At 35.4% G+C, this 22,447-nt stretch overlaps 1 pseudogene; it reads right to left on the bottom strand.

Annotated features, from left to right (window-relative positions):
* Nucleotides 1–1,186: 1,186 nt before the first annotated feature.
* LOC111018824 (ribosome-inactivating protein bryodin II pseudogene) lies at nt 1,187–19,920 on the bottom strand (annotated as a pseudogene).
* Between the last annotated feature and the right edge of the window lie 2,527 nt (nt 19,921–22,447).

Below are 22,447 nucleotides of genomic sequence, written 5' to 3'. Positions count from 1 at the left end.
GGTCATCTTGAATTAGGTCTTCAATCTGGCGATTAAACTCCCAATAACTCAAGGTATCGTGGCCGTGGTCGTGATGAAAAGGGCAGTACCTGTCTTTGTTGCGCTTCTCTAGTCTCCCCTAAGCTTCTCAGAACGCTTGAGGAGTTTTTCCAACCCGTTCTCTTCGATGTTGGTAAGTATCTCCGAGATGGAGATGGTCATTGGGGTATATCTCTCATAAGGTCCTCTTTGGCTGGACTCTGTATCCGACCTCGGATAATCAAATCGTCCCTGAAAAGGTTGAGAAGACGATCCTTTGTCCTTAGACTTGGAATCAGACTTCCCTTTTTTTCCTGGTTATTTGACTTTTTCTGGTAGGACCTTTTCTCCATCCGCCCCAATTTTCTTCGGAGAAACTCCTGCCCATCAATAACCTTCTTGGCCTTCTACAAGACCTCGGCAAAGGTGGATGACACTTCTTCGCCCAACTTGATCGTCAACGCCTTATCGGCCAAGCCGGTGAGGAAGTAGCACATGGCTGAATTGTCCATGCAGTACGCAACCTTGAGTTGCAACCTTCTATACCAGAGTCGAGCACTCCCTGTCAAAGCGATCTGGAATGCTCGGCACTTGATGGCGTTAGATGCCACTTGAAAATCCATGAGGCCTTCGAATACCTCAACATAGTCCTTTGGGTCCCTAGACCCGTCATAAGGCTTTATGGTGGGCATCTTGAACTTGAGGGGGATGGGTACCTCCAGGATATTCGACGTAAGTGGCGATTCACCCATCTTACCGTCATCGAACGAATTTTCCTTCTTCTCGTACTTCGCCTTAAGTGTTTCGACCTACGCATCGAACCTGTTCTTGATCAGGTCGAACTCTTCCCTTGTAATTACTCCTTCGGGTGTCAACAGATTTTACCGAGACTGAGCTTTGAAATTGGAATTTGAGTTTTTCCGGGAACAGGAAGAAGAGACTCCCGCGCCCAGCATGGTGGAGTTCTTCTTCTTTTTGTCAACAATAACCTTTCTCAGGTCGTTCTCCTGACGACTGTAGACGATCTACCCATTGTCGGTGACACGTACGTCGTCGTCTGGGTGAAGAAGTGGATCCTGGTCATCACCATCGTACTGCAGGTCATCAGCTCCGTCTTGGGCCCTAGATTGGGACCAGTTCAGTTCGCTTGCATCATCTCATTGTAAGTTTATTCCATGGTGCCCACTCGATTGCGCATATCATCAAGCTCCCGCTGGAGAGCTTGTGCGGCCCTTCGAGAGGTCTTCTTTGAAATCCCACATCGACCACGGTTGGTCTTGGCGGACTTCAGATGTATAAGAGGTAGGGTCGTACTCGTGTTGCGAGTCGACCTCCAAGGTGGATCCACCTCTTGTCCTGCTCGGACCTGATCCTCAGCTAGTTTGGCATCAGCTTCCAGTTGAGTGTCGTTGTTCCTATTCAGGCCTTCCGATCTACGAAGTTTGCAGAGTCTACCGGCTGAACCATCTCGGATTGACTGGTTGTTGGGATGACTTGAGTTCTCCTTTCCCACAGACGGCGCCAAATGTTTATGCAAAGAATTGCACAACGTCAAACTTCAGTCAAACTCGAACTCGATCCTCGCTCCGAATTGAAACTCAAACGGAAGACCTACACAAGAGGGCAAAATCTCACACGCTCAAGTCAGTAGCAGCTCGGACTCAATATTAAGTTTGAGGATAAATTTCATACCTGATGGTGAAATGAGGCCCACTATTTATAGGTCTAGGCTCTGACAGGGTTACGACAGACGGTTATCCTGGTTGGAGTTAAGATTGGATATGTCGGGTTTGAGCAGGTCGGAGCCGGACGATTTTGCTTGCATTGATAACTTAATAATGGAAATAATAGCGAAGTTACCCACATCGGAAGGTTCCAAGGTAGAGGTGCATGGAGTTTTATTTGGGAGCATTCTCCCTTAGCGAATTATCGTCCTCCACGTGGCAGTCTGGTTTCCATTCCCAAACAACTCTATAAAAACATGCTTGCTTGCAAAAGCATTACCACCCGAGATCTTTCATCTTTCATGAGCATATGACTCATATTATTCGACATAAGAAAATTATGTCTAAGTGGAGGTTTATATATTGCTACATGATTGATTTATATATATATATATATATATTTTGGATAATTATTTTGATTATAAAGGTAGAAATTAAGTTCATTCTACTTTGCCTCATTAGATTAAAGATTTTGATCTCACTAAAGTAAGAAAAAATCAATTGAAAATACACACGTACAATCACATTTCATGTAATTGCCATGCTATGTATCTATGGTTTGATCCACTGATGGGTTCAATTACATTTAAATCTATATCACACTATATAAAATGCTAGGATCTGGAAAAAAAAAACTAGTTCAAATTTATCGTTGCAATATTTAACTAATTACATTATTTACCCTCTAAATCTTTAATATAATTAAATACATTAAAATATTTATATATATTCCAGAACGTGCCCTCTCGATCAACCCCAATTTTGAATCATTTCACTAAAATTATATTATTCGTCAAATTCAATCATATTGTTATTTTACATTTAAATCTTTCTGTATTTTAATGTGTATTCTATAAAAAAATATATTATATTTCTTTTATTTCATCTATATCTATACTCAATTAAAATGTAAGGATCTGAACCAAAAAAAAAACATTTTAGGTTAAATTTACACTTGCATTGTTTAACTAATTACAATATTTACCCTTTATATCTTTAATAATAATTAAATACGTTAAAACAAAATATATATATCCAGATCTTTTCCTCTCAATAAACCCAAATTTTGAATAATTTCTTTAAAATTATATTATTTGTTAAATTCTAACATATTGTCATTTTACATTTAATTCTTTCTATATTTTAACGTGTATTCTAAAAAATATACCATTTTGATGGACAAAATACATACATGCGCAGCGGAAGCGAGCATGGATCAAAATAACAATCTAGATGCATATTCCAACCTAGAATTAAACATTCATGATTCATACATTATGATGCTTATAGAAAGGAAGAGAAAATTACATACCTTTGTAGTTTTTCAAACTTCTTCAAATAGCTCCAATGAGGACCACCAAGAGATCTTCCTAGCTATTCTCAAGGCTTGGAATAGAGCGGTAGGACTGTTTTAGAGAAGGAAAATTTGAGAGAAATATAGAACTAAAAGGAGTTAGGTAAGCTTTTCAAAACCATCAAAATGGCCAAAGCTTCCAAGAAGGCTTAATGTTCGAACAAAGCCCTTCTTAAATAGACAAAATTACATGCAACTCTTGCATGTCTAAGTTCACCAAAAGCTTACAACATATATTCTACTCATGTATAGCATGACTAAGTGTCAAAATGTGGATTTTTGACATTATTTAAATGTTCCCCTCAACAAGTTAGTGGAATATTCCACCAACTTGGTCAAAACATTATTTTAATCTTCTTAGTCAACCTTTGACTTTCTCGGGTCACAGTCAACTATTTGACTTTTTCCAAAATCCGATTGTTTGACTAAATCCATGCATCCGATTGTTTGACTAAATCCATGCATCCGATTATGAATCCACATTCATAATTTTAATATTTAAATCCTATTTAAATATTTTGACAAATTTTCTCAATTGTATCATATATCAATGACTTAATCATATCTCATATGATTAACCTAATTTGAACGATTTGAATTATTCCTTCAAATTATTCCAAGTTTATTCCTATATGAGCTAGCCAGGGGACCTTATGAACCTATAGATCATGAGTTCCAACGATCCGAGATTTACCTGTTAAACTCTTTAACCTAGTTAACCAACATTCGTTAACTACCAGGTCACTCTACTAAAGCCCGTAGTTGCACTCTCCTCACTGTATATATATTATGTCCATTTGATATAACCATGATCGGTAAGTCGACCCTTAGCAGGTTGTTCGTAATTACAGCTGGGTCAAAATACCGTTTTACCCCTGTAATTACCTCTTGTTCCTTAAGTCCCACTAATCCTCTAATGAACAATGATTTGTAGTCCAACTATCAAATAAAAAAAAATCCTCTCAAACCTTTTGATGAGGGTGGTGCCAGTTGTTCAAGACCTGGATACAACCCTTAAGAGAACAACCTTTCTACTATCCCAGAAGTGGGTAGGAGCGAATTCCTTCTTACACCGTATGTCCCTAGCTATCTACCTGGTTTTACCCCTGAAATGGGAGGCTTATTGAGTCAGCGGTATTCAGTTGTTCTCACCCATGCAGATCTAAGGATAATCCCGAGTAAACAGAAGTTTATAGTTAGCTCAGGATTAAGATCGATTACCTAGGCCATCAAAGTCGAGATAGTAAGTTTTAGACAGTAAATGGTGTTAAAAAGTAAAAATGACTATCTCATGGTCCAATATTATGCAAACTCTTTGCACAAGACACTTTCACTCGCATGTCTCTACATTAATGAATTAGGATCACATCGTTTATACTAGCTACAAAGTGGGCCATATCCATAGTGTCCCCAAAATAAGGCGCCCAACCTTATTCTTATACTATAGATCATTTAGACTGTTAACTCAAACTTGATCCACATTTATGTCTCTACATAAAGTTTGAGTCTCATATAACAGTCTAGGATCCTTAGTTTATTGGATTTGGATCTAGTAAGAACATTTTATTGGATCACTAACTACTTATTCATTATAAAATTCAATAACAACTTTATTGGATGATAAAAGTATATATGACATTTACAAACTATGAGTTTTAGGACATAAAACCCAACACATTTTTCATTTATTTCAAATATCATAATTGTGATTATTGTATTGTATTTTATATTAAATTTTGAATTTGAATTTGATATTTGTTATTGTGATATTTCATTGTTTTTCTCAGTGAAAAATCAAAATTTTTTTTAGCTGGCAAATTAATTATATTTACACAAATCATTAGGTCAAATAAATAAACTATTATCATTTACTTATTGTTGTAATAATGAAACTGAGAACTATTAAAATTCTATATAAAATATATAAATACAAAATATTATAATCAAAATTTCCTAATCATAATTTGGTGAAAGAAGTTGCATTAAAATATTGGAGACAATGAAGGGGCTAATTTCGAACAAGACGTGCAAGATAATGAAATTGATGAATGAATACTCAAATGGAAGGAGCTTAGTAAATAGATTAAATATAGAGAAAAAACAACAACAAAGATGATGACAACAAAAGGAGATGATGAACATCAGTGCGACAGCGGCAACAATGATCACAAGTGGCGGCAACAACAAGCAACAATGTGGTGTCGACGACGAGCAATTAGAGATGACAACAATGACAATAATTGAAGGAGACTAAAAATTGTGGGGGAGAGATGACATCTGGCTATGTAGTCACATAGAGAAAAAAAGATGACATGAAATATGAGATTTGAGAGAAAAGTATGGTTGATATGATAGAGTTAAATAAAGGAGAAAATCTTTTTCCTATAGGAAAAAAGTATTTTTGGAATTTTTCCTTGTTTTAGTTAGTTTGAGTTTTTTTTTATTATCCTTGTCTTATTTAGTTTGGGTCTTTTTTATTTTCCCTTTCCCTTATAGTTTTTTTGTCGTACCACCTATTATAAATATAGATAGAACGATCACTTGATGATATGCACAAATAGAGAGTTGTGAGTAATTCTCCAATAAGAGAGAGTTTGAGAGCTTAATACTTGTGTATCCATTCGAGAGTTGAAAGACTTTTAGAGTGATTCATGAGCATTTTTTGTGTGAGAGAAATCATTATAAAGGGCTTGTAAACCCTTAGAAGATTCTTCCTGACATTTTAGTAGAACCTAAAACGGTAGAAGAGAATTGGACGTAGTCCACATTGGGTGAACCAGCATAAATCCAACGTTTAATTTTTCTTCTCCTATCTTTATTTATCGTTCTTATTACTTAGAAGTTTTAGATTAGTTTATTTATTCTTTTAAATTGTATGTTACAATTTGAAATTGAATTTCGCATTAATAAGAACCAGAACCTGATTTGAGATTAGATAACAAATATTGTTTGTAGGGGTGAACCAAACTTTCCGAAAACCCGATTCGACCGATCAAAATCGACCGAATAAAGGTCGGTCGGTCTACTAAACAATTCGGTTAGAATTGGTTTTTCAACAATAAAAACTAGCTGTTGTCGGTCAGTTTAGTCGAAAGTCTTATTTCCGATCGAAACTGACCGAACTCATTAGCATCTTAGCATACATAAGGAAAAAAAGAATAAAGTAAACAACATAGCATTAAATACGGCAGTCTATGCTTGCACACTACCGTTGTACATGGGAAAACTAGCACCGACTAGTTTCCCAATGTGATTTTTTTTATATTCAAAATAATTTCCTTTACTCTTCTTTCTTGATTTTTTTTTTTTTACTTACTTCCCTTGGCCTTGACATCTCATCTCCCATTTTCTTTCTTTTCCTCTTCTTTCTCTTCAGCTCTTCCACTTCTCCTTCTCAGGTTCTCCTCTCTTTTTCTTTTTTTGTTGTTGTTTATTTTAGTGAAGGTTGATTTTTTTTCTTCTTTTCCATTTTCTCTTTTCTCTTCTTTCGTTTCTACTGTCATTTTTTTTCTCTTTTTTCTTTCTTTTTTCTTTTCCATTATTTTTCTTTATCTTTCTTCGTCATCCTTTTTTTTCTCTTTTTTCTTCTTCTTCTCTTCTTCTTTACCAAACCGAGACTAAAATCGACTGACCATTAGTGTAGTTGCTCGATCAGAGTCATGGAGTTTTCTAAAACCAACGAGCTCCGACCGATGGAAATTGAACTTGTTGGTGGTCGGTGTCGGTTTGAGTCCAAAATCGATTCCGATAGACCGATGATCACCCCTAATTGTCTGAATTTGTGATTCAGACAATTAATAGTTGGTTGCATTTTTTTTTCACAACAATTGATATAAGAGCCCAAGGTTGAAGAACGATGACTAGATAAGATAAATTTGTTCTTTTTTACGCAACTATTTTTTCCTACTGGAAGGATTAGATAGTAGATTATCTACATTTCAAGGAATAGGAATTGTCATTAGACAAGAAGCCAGATGACATGGAAGAAGCCAAATGGAAAGTTAGATAAGGTGTTCGATATGATTCACCTAACATTAACAAAAAATGTTCGATATGATTCACCTAACATTAACAAAAAATGTTCGAAGCAGGATAGCTAAGGAGACTACCACAATGGGGTTGATGATTCCACTAACCAACATGTACGAGAAGCCTTCAATAAATAATAAAGTGTACCTCATAACTAAAATCTTTAATTTGAAGATAGCTGAAGGTACATCTATGGATACCAATATAAATGAGTTTGATTTGTTGGTTAATAAACTAGTTGTTGTTGATTTAAAGTTTACTGATGAACTAAATGTTATTTTGTTGTTGAGATCCTTACCTGACAGTTAGGAGCCTATGAAGGTAGTTAAACGCCTATAAGATGTAGCTCTTTGAGAAGAGATTTGCAGAAAGTATTCTAGTATTATGTCTACTTCTGGTACAATACTGAATGGGGACAGAGGAAGAAATAATAACAGAGACTATGGAAAACGTGGAATGGTAGGCTCAACATGGTGTGCAAGCGACAAAGGCACGCAGAAGGATGGTGTTGGGACCTGGTCGATGCGCGGGCTAGGAGGGTGGCATGGCAGCGCGTGCATGGGCAGGGCATGTGCAGCAGAAGCGACAAGCAATAGGCGTTAGGGCGTGCGAGCGACACGAGGCGCACATGGGCGTGTGCGGCAAGGTGTTCGCACTGCTGCGGCGGTGCGGGCGTAGACTAGGGGTGCAACCCAAAATCGCTAAAATTGCCAAAACCGATAGAAACTGAAGTTGGTTCGGTTCATCGGGTTCAGCTGCATAGTATGTTAAACCGAAGCATTTCATTTCGGTTGCAGGCTGTAACGACCCAGAATTTTCCGCACACCTCTAGGTCACATTAACTACCCAACTAATCAAATTTAACCCCGATTACAGCCTGCCAACTTCCTATGCACACAAACTTATAAAATCAAGTTTCAATCCCCATCATTCTAACGATAAATCAATCTCATGGAATAACATTCAACAACATTCGTGAACCACTTCACGAGGCAAGTTTATTATTCAATCTATACGAAACTAAACAAATGGAATAAAACTCAAACAGGCACCTATCCCGAAGCAAAACTAACCACAAGGAAAAATCTCACAATTATTCAAATACAAATAAACCGTTTATTGGCCACAACATGAGGCCTTAACCAATGACTTAAACTAAATAGGAATAACTAAGCAGCCTATGGTCATCGCTCGTCATGTCTCCTCCGTCCCATCACCGTGGTCACCCACGAGTCTTTCACTTGAAACAATCATTGTAGAGGGGGGGGTGAGTATATAAAATATACTCCGTAAGTAGCCCTCACCAAGCACACACAAACATCATGCTCATAACCATAAAGGAAACATACATCGTCATGCTCTATCATTACAGTATGCGAACAACCATAGACATGCTCTACTATTACATTATACATTCAACCATAAACATGCTCTATAAGACCCGATGCTAACCACAATCATATAAAAACAACTACCGTCCACTTGGCTCCCTAACACCTCAAATACATCTATGTTCACCTCAGCTATTCAAGCTCTTTGAAAACCATTCTATTGGTAGTGTCGGCCACTGACCATTTATACCCAGAGCCCCGACACTAGTGCATCGACCCTCGACCATTTATACCCGAGGCCTCGATGTCTTAGAATCTATTGGCCCTTGACCATTTATACCCAAGGCCCCAATAGTTCTCCTTTCGAAAGACTCCTCGCATCGACCCCCGACCATTTATACTCGAGGCCCCGACACTCATCTTTATCCAATATTGGCGTATCGACCCCCGACCATTTATACCCCAGGCCTCGATACCCAATTAGTGACGTATCAGCCCCCGACCATTTATACCCGAGACCCTGACACTCACCCATTCACTTCATAACTTTCATAATTCCACATAACATTTCTAGCCTCCAACCGAGATTTCAGTACTACCTCCCTAATAGCACCAACCACCACAACGCCCATCAACAACACTACCACTAGTATGATTTCAATGCATCTCTCAGCTCACCAACACAATTCAGCATGCTTCCACAACATAAACATCATTCTAATAGCAAAACAATAAACCAAACATGCTTTCACAACATACCAAATCTTAACAACAGCGCCACGGTGAGTTTAGTCATAACAGAGCATAGTCAACAAATTGCAAACGATTGGAGCCCAACACAATTCATCCAAACACTTAATATCCAACGTCCATATTCAATAAGCACTGCTAGATATAATAAAAAACTCATGAGACACGCCAAACACTTCATACAAATTCAGACAACAAACATTTCCAAAATAAATTCACTTTAACGAACATTCCCTACAATCATACATCATTTTAAAACAGATCTCAGCAGTTCCACAATACAAAATTCCCACTATTATCACCGACGGACATTCAACACTAACTAGGCATACAAAACAACATAAACAAGAGTTACACTACACAACCACATATCAGAACCAATATTAAGCATCATAAAGAGCACATCGGCAACCAAATAACAAACATCATCGCACGCACCCGCCCCCGTGCTACTTACACACAACCGCGCCCTTAAATGTTGCGCCGACTCCACACCTAAGTACACCGAACAGAAAATACAGCACATTACACAACCTATTTGGCTTCCGAAATTCAACTCTAAAAGGGTTCGAATGACACATTACCACCAAACCGACTTCGTATGGATGTGGGTCACCTAGATCTAGCTTGCCAAGGTGTCGGTAGCCTAAATCGAGCTTCGAACGGATGTGGGTCGCCTCCAAACGTCCTAAACACTGCTGTAACGTACAAATCCCGTCGCTGGAGTCGCTGTCCGTCATATCGTAGCAGCCGACCGCGGCCGGTTCGCCGCTGTAAACCCGTTCGTCGTGCGCCGCCGCAGATCTGGGCCGCCGCGGAGAGGAGTTGCGCTGGTTCGTTGCCGACGCCGGGGGAAACGCCCCGCCGCTGCTGCTGCTTCAGATTCGGTCGCCGGCTGCCGTGCGTGGTCTTCGTCCGTCGCTGCTACGAGTCGTCGTCCCGGTCGGAGTGGTTAGCAGCACCGGTGCTGCATCGAGCGTCGGAGGGGCTGCCGGAAAACGAAGGGAGGGGCGGCGGGAATTGGGAACGAAGAAGAACGGGGGGGGGGGGGGGGGGGCTAGGGAGAAGAAGAAGAAGAAAAGAAGAAAAGAAGGAATTTGGGCTAGGGTTTTGTTTTTGTTTTCTTTCTTTTTCCCTATGTTTTAAAACCAAAATAACCCAAAGGAGGCCCAATAAGTCCAAGCCCAAAGATAAGAAATCTACCCCCCTCCTAAACAAGACCCACCACACGGGATCCGATAAATATTAATTTAATTGGATTTTAGAGCCCGATAAATTTAAATAAATTCGATTAACATTCACTTTGAAAATTAAATGAAAAATCTCCTGATTCGAGACTAACTAACCTGAGGGACTCGGGGCGTTACACAGGCTCACTGGTTTCAAACCATGTTAACTGGAACTGAACAAAACCGATTATATATTATTATTTTTTTTAATTTTTTCCTTGCATGCAGGTGACAAGTGTCCGCTTCCGCTCGGCAATCTGCATGCGCAACGTTCATGTATGCGCAATTTAGTGAAGTCTGCCTCGTTGTCTTTCCAATTTTGTCTTGGAAATTCAAATTCAAATTCGAATGCTCAAATGTCAATTGAATTCAATTGAATTGAATAATAATGAAATTATGAATTTAAGTGGAGGTTGCTGACCCAAATTGGGGTATTCCATTTATTCCAAAATCCAAATTTCCAAGAATTCCATGCATTCAAGAAAAGTTAAAGACAAAAGGAGAAAAATTTTAGAGAAAAAAAGTAAAGTTGAGAGGAAAAGATATGTTAAATAAATAAAAAATTAGTATGGGAGAAAAATTAAAGTGGAAAAAATTTTAGAGATAAAAACAAGATTCAAAATATAATTTTAATAGAAAGTAAATAAATATAGAGATAAATAAATGTTATAGTGAAAGAAAATTGAACGAGAAAGAAAGATATAATTTTTAGAGAAAAAAAAGATCAGGAAGAAAAAGAAAAGTAATAAAAGACAAAATTTTATAGAAAAAAATTTGGAAAAATATTAAATTTGAAGAGAGAGAAATGAAACTGATCTGTTATAAAAAAATAATAAATAAAAATACATAGAGATGAAAATTTAAGAAAGACAAATAATAAAAAATATTCAAAATATTAAAATTTTAGAGTGAGAAAAAAAATTTTGTAGTGAGAAATTTAGAAATAAAAAAAGTTTAGAATGAGAAAGAAATTTTTTAGAGATAAATATGCGTTGACTAATGAATTTCGATAAATCACAAATTACTACGTAATAATGACAAAATTGTATGTTATTAAATTGAGGCAAATTAAAGTTTGACAACTGTGGTTAAATAGAAAGATATAAAAAAGTGGCCAATTAAATCATGTCACATGTTAAATTTAGGCATTTGAATTCGACCAATCAAATTACATTATGACCATATGATGACATAAGTTGGTCTAATAAGATTGTGCCACATATGCCATAAATTGGTCAAATCAAAATTTGCCACGCTTGTTTGAAGACATAAGCAGACCCAATTGGATTGTGCCACGTGACAATGGACTTGAAATCAGATGGGTGAAAGCCACCTAAGGCCCATGAAAGACCCTAAGGGGTTCATTCACCATCTAATTCATCATGCAAATGTTCAAAATCTTCCAAAGGATCAAAATTCTTCATCCAAAATCCACCATTTTGCAAAAGATCAAACTCCTCCATCATGCAGAGGATCAAGATCCTCCATCCTAATCAACAAGAAGTCTAATAAGTCGATTAAGATTAACAAGCCGCCAAGAGGCCAATCAAGATCAACAAGTCGCCAAGAGGTCGATCAAGATCAACAAGTCGCCAAGAGGTCGATCAAGATCAAAAAGCCGCCAAGAGGTCGATCTTGATCAACAAGCGGCCAAGAGGTCGATCAAGATCCACAACCGCTAATAGGTCGATCGAGATCAATAACCTGCCAAATAGGCCAATCAAGATCACTAAGCTTAGGTTGATCAAGATCAACAAGCAGCCAATAGGTCGATCAAGATCAACAAGCGAAGAATTCAAGGAAAAGAATCAGAGGATAAATATTAGAGATTGTACGAACCTCCAAATATCAATACAAATTGTATTTAGTCTATGAAATATAAATTCTCCAGAAATCTCGTGTGAACAATATGAGAAATAAAAAAAATTTGAGTATTTAGAAGAAAGAATTAGATTTTGAAAAAGAAAAATCTGTTTTTGAATTTTTTTTTTTTTTTTTGCGTTTGAAATTTACATAGAATTTTAAAATGGTTTTTCAAAAACAAAAAACAGAAAATTGAATTGGTTATCAAACAAAACTGTTTTTTAAAAACAAAAAACCAAAACCCAAAAACAAAAAAACGAAATGGTTACCAAACGGGCCCTAAATAATTTGTTGTAAATATAGCCCATTCATTTTAGACCCTAAAATTTCGCCCTAACATGCTTACCGAAGGGTTAGACAATACCATCGCAAAAACTTTAGAACCCTATACATTTCTAGAGTTTGTCATAGCACTGATCTCATGCAAACACCATCCAAAGGGAGGATGCTCTCCTAGGACACCACGAGGTCGAACATGAAACCTTGGCTTTGCAAACTAATGAAGGAGACCGTATGAAGTGTTATCACACGACTTTCTCCCACTTACTTTAAATACTTTCTCCATTCACCTTGATATTGACTCATGCAAACACCTTCCGAAGGGAGGATGCTCCTAAGGCACCACGAGGTCGAGCATGAATCTCGTGTAAACTTCACCGAGAGCGTGAAGGAAAGAGTATATATTATACATACCTCGTATATGAAACATACTGGTAATACATACAGTAATCCTCCCACTAAGTATTTTATAACTTAGGGTTTATTATTTAAGAAAAAAACAGCTAAAATATTTTTCCTTTAATAAAATCATTTGCCCAATACAATTTATTTATATTTGATAGTTTTACATTAATATTTTTAGTTTTTGAGACAATTTAATAAACTAAAACGTTATTGCATGCTTTTCTAAAATATAGACTAATTCAACCCCTAGGTCAGTTCTCAGGTAGGGCTCAACCTAGACAGAAACATGCTAAGACAGGGTTCCCTTATAGGCAATATTTTATAATTAAGTTTTTTTTTTTTAAGAAAAAACTCTAACCTTATTAGGAAAAAAGATTAACGTAAGCTAAAACCCTTTCTAAAGCAAATTAGTTAACCATAAACATGCAATACTAAGCTTTAAACATACATATAACAATTATATATATAATTAAACTTGTAGGCATGCATTAAATGACATTCATAAAAATATAACAATTATATTTACTAAAGAAATTTCATGCTCAATACAACTCATTTTTCCATTAATTAACATAATAATTATATTAATTACAAGAAACATACACCATGCTTCGTATAATATAACACTTATATTAATACAATACATGATCATGCTTTAACTTAGGGTGGGATTTTAATCTAAATGACATACTTTATGCATCATACATTTAATTAAACATACATTCATAATGCATAATAATTAAATAAGCAGCAAATTGGACTTGGTTTTGTCATCCTAAAAGCACATTAAATTAATATAATCATGATTATATTAATTTTATATAAGAAAAGTAGGAAAAAGAAAAACGCAACTACTCCTACTCAAACCTAAGACATCTGCCTCATGAGGGCAACATTGAACACTTAAGGAAATGTCCCAATATCATGACATTTAATGCAATCTGCGTGTATTTGGGCTAGCATTTCAACGTGATTTTTTTTAAGATTTCAGAACTCAGCCTCGAGTCTACATCGAAAATTTTGCTAAATCATGTCCAAAACCCTCAGAATTCATCCAACAGGAACGACATAGACTTACACAATGATTTACAACATTAAATGCCCAGAAACACCGGACCCTTTATATTGATCAAGTCAAACGAATTTGTAAATCTAAATACCAAAACAAACAAACATCCAATTGCAAAACCCATAAACCTCAAACATCAAAATGCAGAAGAAACCCCACCATATTCAGTGCAAAATTTCAACCGAAAGTTTAGAACAAAAAATCGCGCTCTGATACCAATTGAAAGGGATATAAATCCCAGAGCGGAAGCAATAGAACGCGTTCTTGAATTTCTTATGAAATTTAAAACACATAAAAAATATAAAACAGAGAAGAATGGTTGATTTTACCTTTGAAGACTCTTCTTCATGTAAACTCAATGAGACAACACCACTTGATCTTCCTTGATAAGTCTCTCGGTCATAAATCTTGATTGTGGAATCTAATTGTAAGGGATTGAGAAAGTAAGAGAGTTAAAGAGAATTTTAGCCATTTCTTTTTAGCCTTCCTTTACGGTTCAGGTTACTGTTATATTTATAGAGGGGGAAAATCCTAAGACCATTAGGATATCTTTTCTTAGGGAAATCTGAAGACCATCAGAATATCTTCGTTTTAATTCAATTAATAATAAACAAATTAATTAAATTAATTAACAATTAATTAATTTAATTATTATTTATTAATCTAATTAATAATTAATTAATATAAATCCAAATATTAAATAAATAAATAAATAACAATTAATTATTTAACTTTTAATTAAATATCACATATTTAATTAAAACTATATATTTGAATCATATTCAAATGCATCTCTCTTGTATAACCTATAGTTTTAATTTGAATCCAATTCATGTTAATTATTTGAATCCTATTCAAATATTTCTCTCATAATATGTAGTTTAATTATTTAATCCTTATTCAAAATAAACTATATATATAATGTATTATAATATACCTTATACACATTCCTTGATATATAATTTGAACATTTCAAATTCTCTCAAAATCTTGATCCTCGTTTTTCCCGTTGTGAGCTAACAAAGGGACCTAATGGACCTATAGATCAGAAGCTTCAACGATACGATGTTAATTGATTAAAATCATTAACCAAATTAAGGGACCTAATGGACCTATAGATCAGAAGCTTCAACGATACGATGTTAATTGATTAAAATCATTAACCAAATTAACCAACATTCTTTAACTACAGATCACTCCACTAAAGATCTGCAGTTGCACTCTTCTCAGTGCAGAATATTTCGTGTCCATGGAAATTGACCATCGACGGTAAATCGATCCTTCACGAGTGCTCGTAACCTCAGTTGGGTCAAATTACCATTTTACCCCTAGGTTACTTCTTGTATCTTAAGTACCACTAATCCTCTAATGAACAATCCAGTAATTACGTTCCCAACTCCCTACTCGGTTCCGTCCCTAAAATGTTAGGAACGGTGTTACAACTACTGATTAATGATTTCATGGTCCGGTCTTATACAAGCTCATTGTATAAGATACCCCCGCTCGCATGTTACTAAATGAACGAACTGGATAGAGTCGTTTGTAATTGTTACAAAGCGGGTCGTATCCCGTGTTACCAGGATAAGGTACCAACCTTATCCGTGTACTATAGACCTTTAGGTTATTGCTGGAATATTATCCACTTGTATATCGAATATATACTGTATATCAAATATATACATTGTATATCAAATATATATTGTTCCAGTTACATTAAATAACCTTGGATTTTAGTTTATTGGAATACGAGTAATATAAAGAAATAATAAGATAACTCTTTCTTGAATAAATAATTTGTTCGTAAATTACAAATACACGCGCTAAACGCATCAAACCCAACTAAGATAAAGTTGCTGTAAGTTAGAGATTTAGCCTTACAATGAAGCTTAGAAAAATATCTTCCAAAGAGAGTAAAATGGTTGAGTCTTGAAAAAGCTATATATCTCAATGAGAACATTGAAGACATTAATCCTTTTCCCACAATTTTTTTCATTCATTCTTCATTTTCCGTTTTTTTTTCATTTTCTTTTATTTTTCAAATTTTTTTTTCGTTTTCATTTTTTTCACTTCTTTTTCTTTTTTGATTCCTCCAAGTGACTTACTATAGGTTCTTATGACTCTTGCTAAGATTTTAACTAACAAAATACAGAAAAGTATTAATATTTATGAGGTTCCATCTCAAACCAATTGACAATGAGAAGAGCAGCAAGATCGTGCCTCTTTTTGGCTTATCGATCTTGGCCAAATCCCATTTTGGACGGGATGCTCGTTTGAGCTTTTGGGCTCTGATACCATATTAATATTTATGAGGTACATCTCAAAACTAATTGACGATGAGAGGAGTAGTCCATGTCTATTATAAACCATTGTAAAGTCCCTTCTTTTATCAATGTGAGATCCTTAACAAAAACATCCTAAAAAAGTTCAACATGGATACCCCAAATCATACCCCAATCGCTCAAAAACTCTCAAAGAGTGATGAACCACAAAATCGAGAATGAAGCAAGAGGTATTGTTTCAATTCCTTACTCTCAATTTTCAGGTTGATTAATGTATCTTATGTATGCACAAAACTAGATTTATTCTATGATGCAAGCTTAGTGAGTATGTATATGAGTAAATAAGGTAAAACACATTGGAAGGCAGTCCAATGGATCTTAAGTTAAGTTATTTGAGCAAGGTGAAACTGAAGCTTGCTTGTGTCTAAGTTTGCTTATTGTAATCTAGAATTGATTAAGTGAGAATAGTGCAATCTTCTATGGCTAATGTAGGTATTATTTGGCCAAACCACTTAAAAATCTTTGTCTTAAATTTTCTTATTCATTCGTTTGTGTTCGGTTGGTTGAGCTCAAAATCATACTAATAAGAAAATTATACTATATTTATGTGCAGTTGGGGGCACAGAATTATACTATATTTATGTAAAGTTGGGGGCATGTCCCCTTAGCCCCTACGTGTATTTACCCTCATTTGATTTAAACTTCATAATTAGAATCAAATGAAAGGGTAGCAAAAAGAGATTAATTGTTAATTATGCATTAGTACAAGCAATCAACGAATGAAGGCTCTCCAGCCTTTTCACCAATCTTTCCCTTCGAACATGAATGTCCTCTTGTTTTGACATTTTTTTTTGTTAGTTAACTTTGAAAATCAATGTTATCAGTTTCTAGAGATGTTTTTTGTCCTAGGATGTATTATTCTTTGAAATGGCTTCTTGCTGTTAGTATTCTTCTCCATAAATTTCTGTAAGAATGACATTTGATTTCCAACCTATGCATAGCTCAGTGGTAGCTGGCACTTACTCATTTCCTTGAGGTTGGAGGTTGATAGCGAACTACGTGATCAACTACCTTTCATGAGATTTATATGTGAATTAATTGTTAGTTTTCGTTTATTTATGATATATTTATCCACATAAGACATATTTTTCAAGAATGAATAATCGAGAAAATGAGACAAAAATGGATGAAATTGAGAGGAAAATCATAACCTAACCGAATAGGAAAGCATCGCAACTTAACCAAGTCCAAAAACCCGAGAAGATAGCGCCACGGTGCTCCAAAGTTTTAATTTTTTATTATCTTAAATAGTGTATCACCATGCCCTGTGTAGCGCTGACACGACAATTTTTATAAAAATAGGGTTATGCAGCCGCTGGAGAGGAGGAGTTTTGGAGGAGTTTTTTTGGCAGTTTGGATTTTTGGCCAATATGGAGAGCAAGGAGACCATTAGAGACATTAGGAAAGAGATTTTCAAGGCTCGGGATCGTGGAAGTCGCTTTGGGGACGGACGATTGACACGCTGAACTTAATTTCTTCTCTATTCCTTTTATTCTTGTAGTTTTGTTATGGATGTCTCATTGTTACTTTATTTTTTGCATTCAATATGAGTAGTTAAACCTTTCATATTTGGAATTGATGTAGTCATTGAAGATTGTTTGATTCTCTTGAATGATTATGAATGTTCTATTTATGTATATTTATGCTTAATGAATTATATTATCCAGAGTGTTTGTGACCACAAAGTTATCCATGATAATTGTGATCACACACTCTAAAAAGTGTTATTTCACTTTATCTTTTGGGCTAAAAGCAATTAACAACTAATTCATAAACATATAATGAATGTTGTATTTTTCATGTACTTTCTCATGTTATTTTGCCTAATTGGATGTACAACTACGAGTTCTTGAATTAAGATAAATAACTTTCTTTTTCAGTACAATAAAGAGATGAGGAATTGAACCTCCGATCTTTGAGAAAATGAGCCATATATCTTAATCGTTAAACAAAATAAATAATTCACGAGTTATCAATTATGTATGCGTGCGTTGCTATGCTTTGTTCATCCAGCTAATTCTATTGAATAAGCTCGACTCAGTTTTATAATAATGTTATTTTGATTTTATTTACAAAAGTAAGTTTGTTTATTAAGAGTCCTAATCAAAATTTATGACTTTTTATATTTATGATTAGTATATTTATATTCATACTTCAACATTTCTAATCCTTTTAAATAGTTCTACAGAAATATCATCTTTAGTGTGGTGATATAAAACAAAAACATTACACAATTATTATTGGTTTAAATTCAATTTCGATGTTTTGGTCCCAACTTTTCAAATCTTCTCTTTTATCTAATTGTGTTAGTCTCTAAAGTTTTCAGACAAACTATTTTAGTTATTTTTCTTTCAATTTTCTATTAGTTACTTAAAAAAAATCGAATCTATTATCAAATCCAATACCCAACATATTACATATAGTTTCAATAGTTGTCTATGGAGATATCTATAACTAACTAAGTAAAAGAACAAAAGATTGTCTATGCACCTTTTATATACAACTTATAAAAAACTTAATAACAAGAACAAAAATGATTTTTTATGTTCAAGTTTATAGATTGTTAGGTTTGTACAAGAGTGCAAACAAAGTCCCACGTTGGTTATGGAAGGGAGTGATCCATGGTAGATAAGAGAGGACAATTAATTCTATTGGTATGAGGTCTTTTGGGTGAAACCAAAAGTAAAGTCGTGAGAGTCATGTCTAAAGTAGGTAAGATTGATATAGTACTTTCAGAGGACTAGTAGTAGGCGATCTAACATTAGTTACGAGAATTGGTTTGTTGTAAATAGTTCTAAGCTCAACAGGACGACCAAATTCCCCATCTCGTATCTGTGCAATTTGTATATGTTCAGAGAAATCAGTCCAACGATTTTCTAAGTTGAAGAACGTAGGGTCTCGCTTAAAGCTGGTCTTGACATGCTCAGAAACTCCGTGCTCAGTATACTTAAATCTTACAGCTTCTAAGACTATTTGGATGATCACAATAAATGCTCTAGGAACAGAAGTGCCAACATTGTGGTGGAACATGCTGCCAATGGCACTACTCATTTCAGACAAACCCGAGATTAATGTTCTGTCTCGAAATCTTCCCTGCAGCCCTCTCAAAGCCGTCATAGTTTCCTTTATAGGAAAGTCTAGTTTCCTTTATAGGAAAGTCTTTCATGTTTGATGCCTTTGAGTAGAACATTGTCTGCTTCTGCTGAGGAATCGTTAAGAAAGTATGCATTATCTCCAGCTCGATATGCTACAACGTACACGTTCACTATGTTTATTGCCACAGTGATGGATTCAGTATTGTAATTTGTGAGATGCAGTAATATGAAGCGCGTCGAGGCCGTTGTTGGCGGGTACAACACAAGGATATCGTACACCATTGGAGATCTCACCGTGAGGGCACTACGTAGATTGGTTATGAACTGTTTGTAGGTTTTGGAGGTGGCACCTAGTAAAGAAAATGATACATCAGCCTCTGTAGCTCGAGCGCCAAGATAGAGAGCGAGAACAAAGTAAAAGGCTACCAACCCCATCTTTTGTACTTGTGTGGTTTCCAATGAGATTCTTTGCTTTCTAGAATTAGTAGGGAGTGAAACTTTGTTAATATTGTTGGGTGCTATAATTTATTTATTACACTTTTAACTCGTTTGGTGACTTTGCATGTGAACCAAGCACATGATCTTGGCAAAACTCCTCATATGTATTATTGGTTTTTTTATTGATTTAAAACTTTAACATTAATTTTGATTTAAGTAACTTTCTTTTTTTGATATTTGTGAGTGTACTGACCAGCTTATGTGCATCTCGACTAATCTCACGAGACAATCATATGACTCTACTACATTTGCTTCTCTAGTGTTAAGGATCCTACATTGAAAAAAAAAGGGACACTACAATGGTTTATAATAAACATAGGCTACTTCTTTCATTGCCAATTGGTTTTGAGAAGGAACTCATGAATATTGATATCAAAGAAACCGTTGGGTTTGTAAGGTGATTGCAAACAAAGTCCCACATTAGCTAGGGAAGGGAATGATCATGGGTATATAAGAGATGACAATTATCTCCATTGGTATGAGACCTTTTGGGTCAAACCAAAAGCAAAGCCGTGAGGGCTATGCCCAAAGCGGACAATATCATACCATTGTGGAGATACTCTACCTTTGGACTAATGGACCAACTTAATATAAACAAAAATTTGAAAATCTCTGCAATTTATTATTCAAAGATGAAGTTGTGTGATTTATGATATATTTGGTAATGTTAAATTTAACTTTTAGCAAAAGGATCTTTTCTAATATCTAATTTTTTTATTGATTTAAAAGTATTTTGTACTCTTTATTGTATTTGGCTCCACGATATTTTGAAAAGTAATTACCTTTTTTTTAAACATTCAAAAGTTTTATCTTTCTTTTACCAAAAGTTCTAATTAAAAGTATTTTATTAAACAATAATTCAAAGCTACAATTCTTAAGAGAGGTACAGATGTCAAATGGCTCTTTAGTTGTGTTACTATCGTAATATAGAAGGAAAAATTAAATTGGGTACAAGTAGTTGTTGAGTAGTTCACAGGGCGAGGATGGGGTATTAAAGGCTTCCCGTCCCCGTCTCCATCCCCACCCCTCATTTAATTCCCTATTCTTGGGAAGTTTGTTGTGAAAAAATGCACCCGACACTTAAAGATTAGATAAAATAATCTAAAACTTATAAGTAACAAGAACGATAAATAAAGATTAGGGAGAAGAAAATTAAACGTCGGATTTATATTAAAAAATGTCAGGAAGAATCTCCCAAGAGTTTACAAGCTCCTTACAATGATTTCTCCCAATTTTCCCTCACACAAAAAACGCTTACGAATCACTTTACAAGCCGTTCAAACTCTCGAACGGATACACAAGTATTTAGCTCTCAAACTCTCTCTTCTTGGAGAATTTCTCACCACTCTCTATTTGTGCACACCCAATCAAATGACTCATCTATCTCTATTTATAATAGATGGTATGACAAAAACTAAAAGGGAAAGTGAAAATAAAAAAGCCTAAACTAAATTAGACAAGAAAAATTTTAAATGGACATTTTCCTTGTAGGAAAAAAGATTTTCTCCTTGGTTTGGCTGCATAATCCTAACAATCTCCCACTTGAAGACAAAGCAAGCAATATGTCTCCTCTACAACGATAGCGACTCCTCTCTAGTCGTGGGGAAGTCCAATTGACGTTGCACACAACTTCAGTTTATCAACAGGGACGATCTTGGTAAACATATCCGTTGGATTCTGACAACTTGGAATCTTTTCAAGCCACAACATTCCATCTTCCAAAGTTGATTTGATAAAATGGTATCTTAACTGCATGTGTTTCGTTCTCGAATGAAACACTAAATTCTTTGCTAAATGAATAGTGCTCTGACTGTCACAATGCAAAGTCAATTTTCCCAATCTCAAGCCAAGTTCTTCCAAGAAACACTGAAGCCATATCATTTCTTTGCTTACTTCAGTAACTACAACGTACTCAACTTCTGTAGTAGAAAGTGCTACTATCTTCTGCAGTTTTGAGACCCAGCTAATCGAAGTATTACCCAACGTAAAAACATATTCGGTAGTACTCTTTCTTCCATCTGTATCCCCTGCCATATCTGCACCTACATATCCTTGCAGTTTAAAATATGATATTTTAAAGTGCAGAGCATAATCAGTTGTCTTCCTCAAGTATCTAAATATCCACTTTACAGCCTCCCAATGTTGCCTTACTGGGTTACTCATATACCTGCTGACAACTCCCACTGCATGTGCAATATCAGGTCTTGTACAAACCATGACATACATTAAGCTTCCTACAGCTGAAGCAAATAGAACTCTAGCCATATGATCTATTTCTTGCTCAGTAGTCAGTCAGTGCTCTTTAGACAATTTAAAATGACTAGCTAAAGGAGTACTCATAGGTTTTGCATTTCCCATGTTAAACTTGTTCAATACTTTATTAACATACTCTTTCTGTGACAGTGTCAAAATACCATCGTTTCTCTCTATCCTCATCCCAGCTAGAATTTGTTTGCAGCTCCCA

This window comes from Momordica charantia, assembly GCF_013281855.1.
Source record: "Momordica charantia cultivar OHB3-1 chromosome 7 unlocalized genomic scaffold, Mcharantia_2.0 BLBB01000007.1, whole genome shotgun sequence".
NCBI classification, from domain to species: domain Eukaryota; kingdom Viridiplantae; phylum Streptophyta; class Magnoliopsida; order Cucurbitales; family Cucurbitaceae; genus Momordica; species Momordica charantia.
Note: the sequence above shows the minus strand (reverse complement) of the source record. Positions and strands in the feature narration are given on the sequence as shown.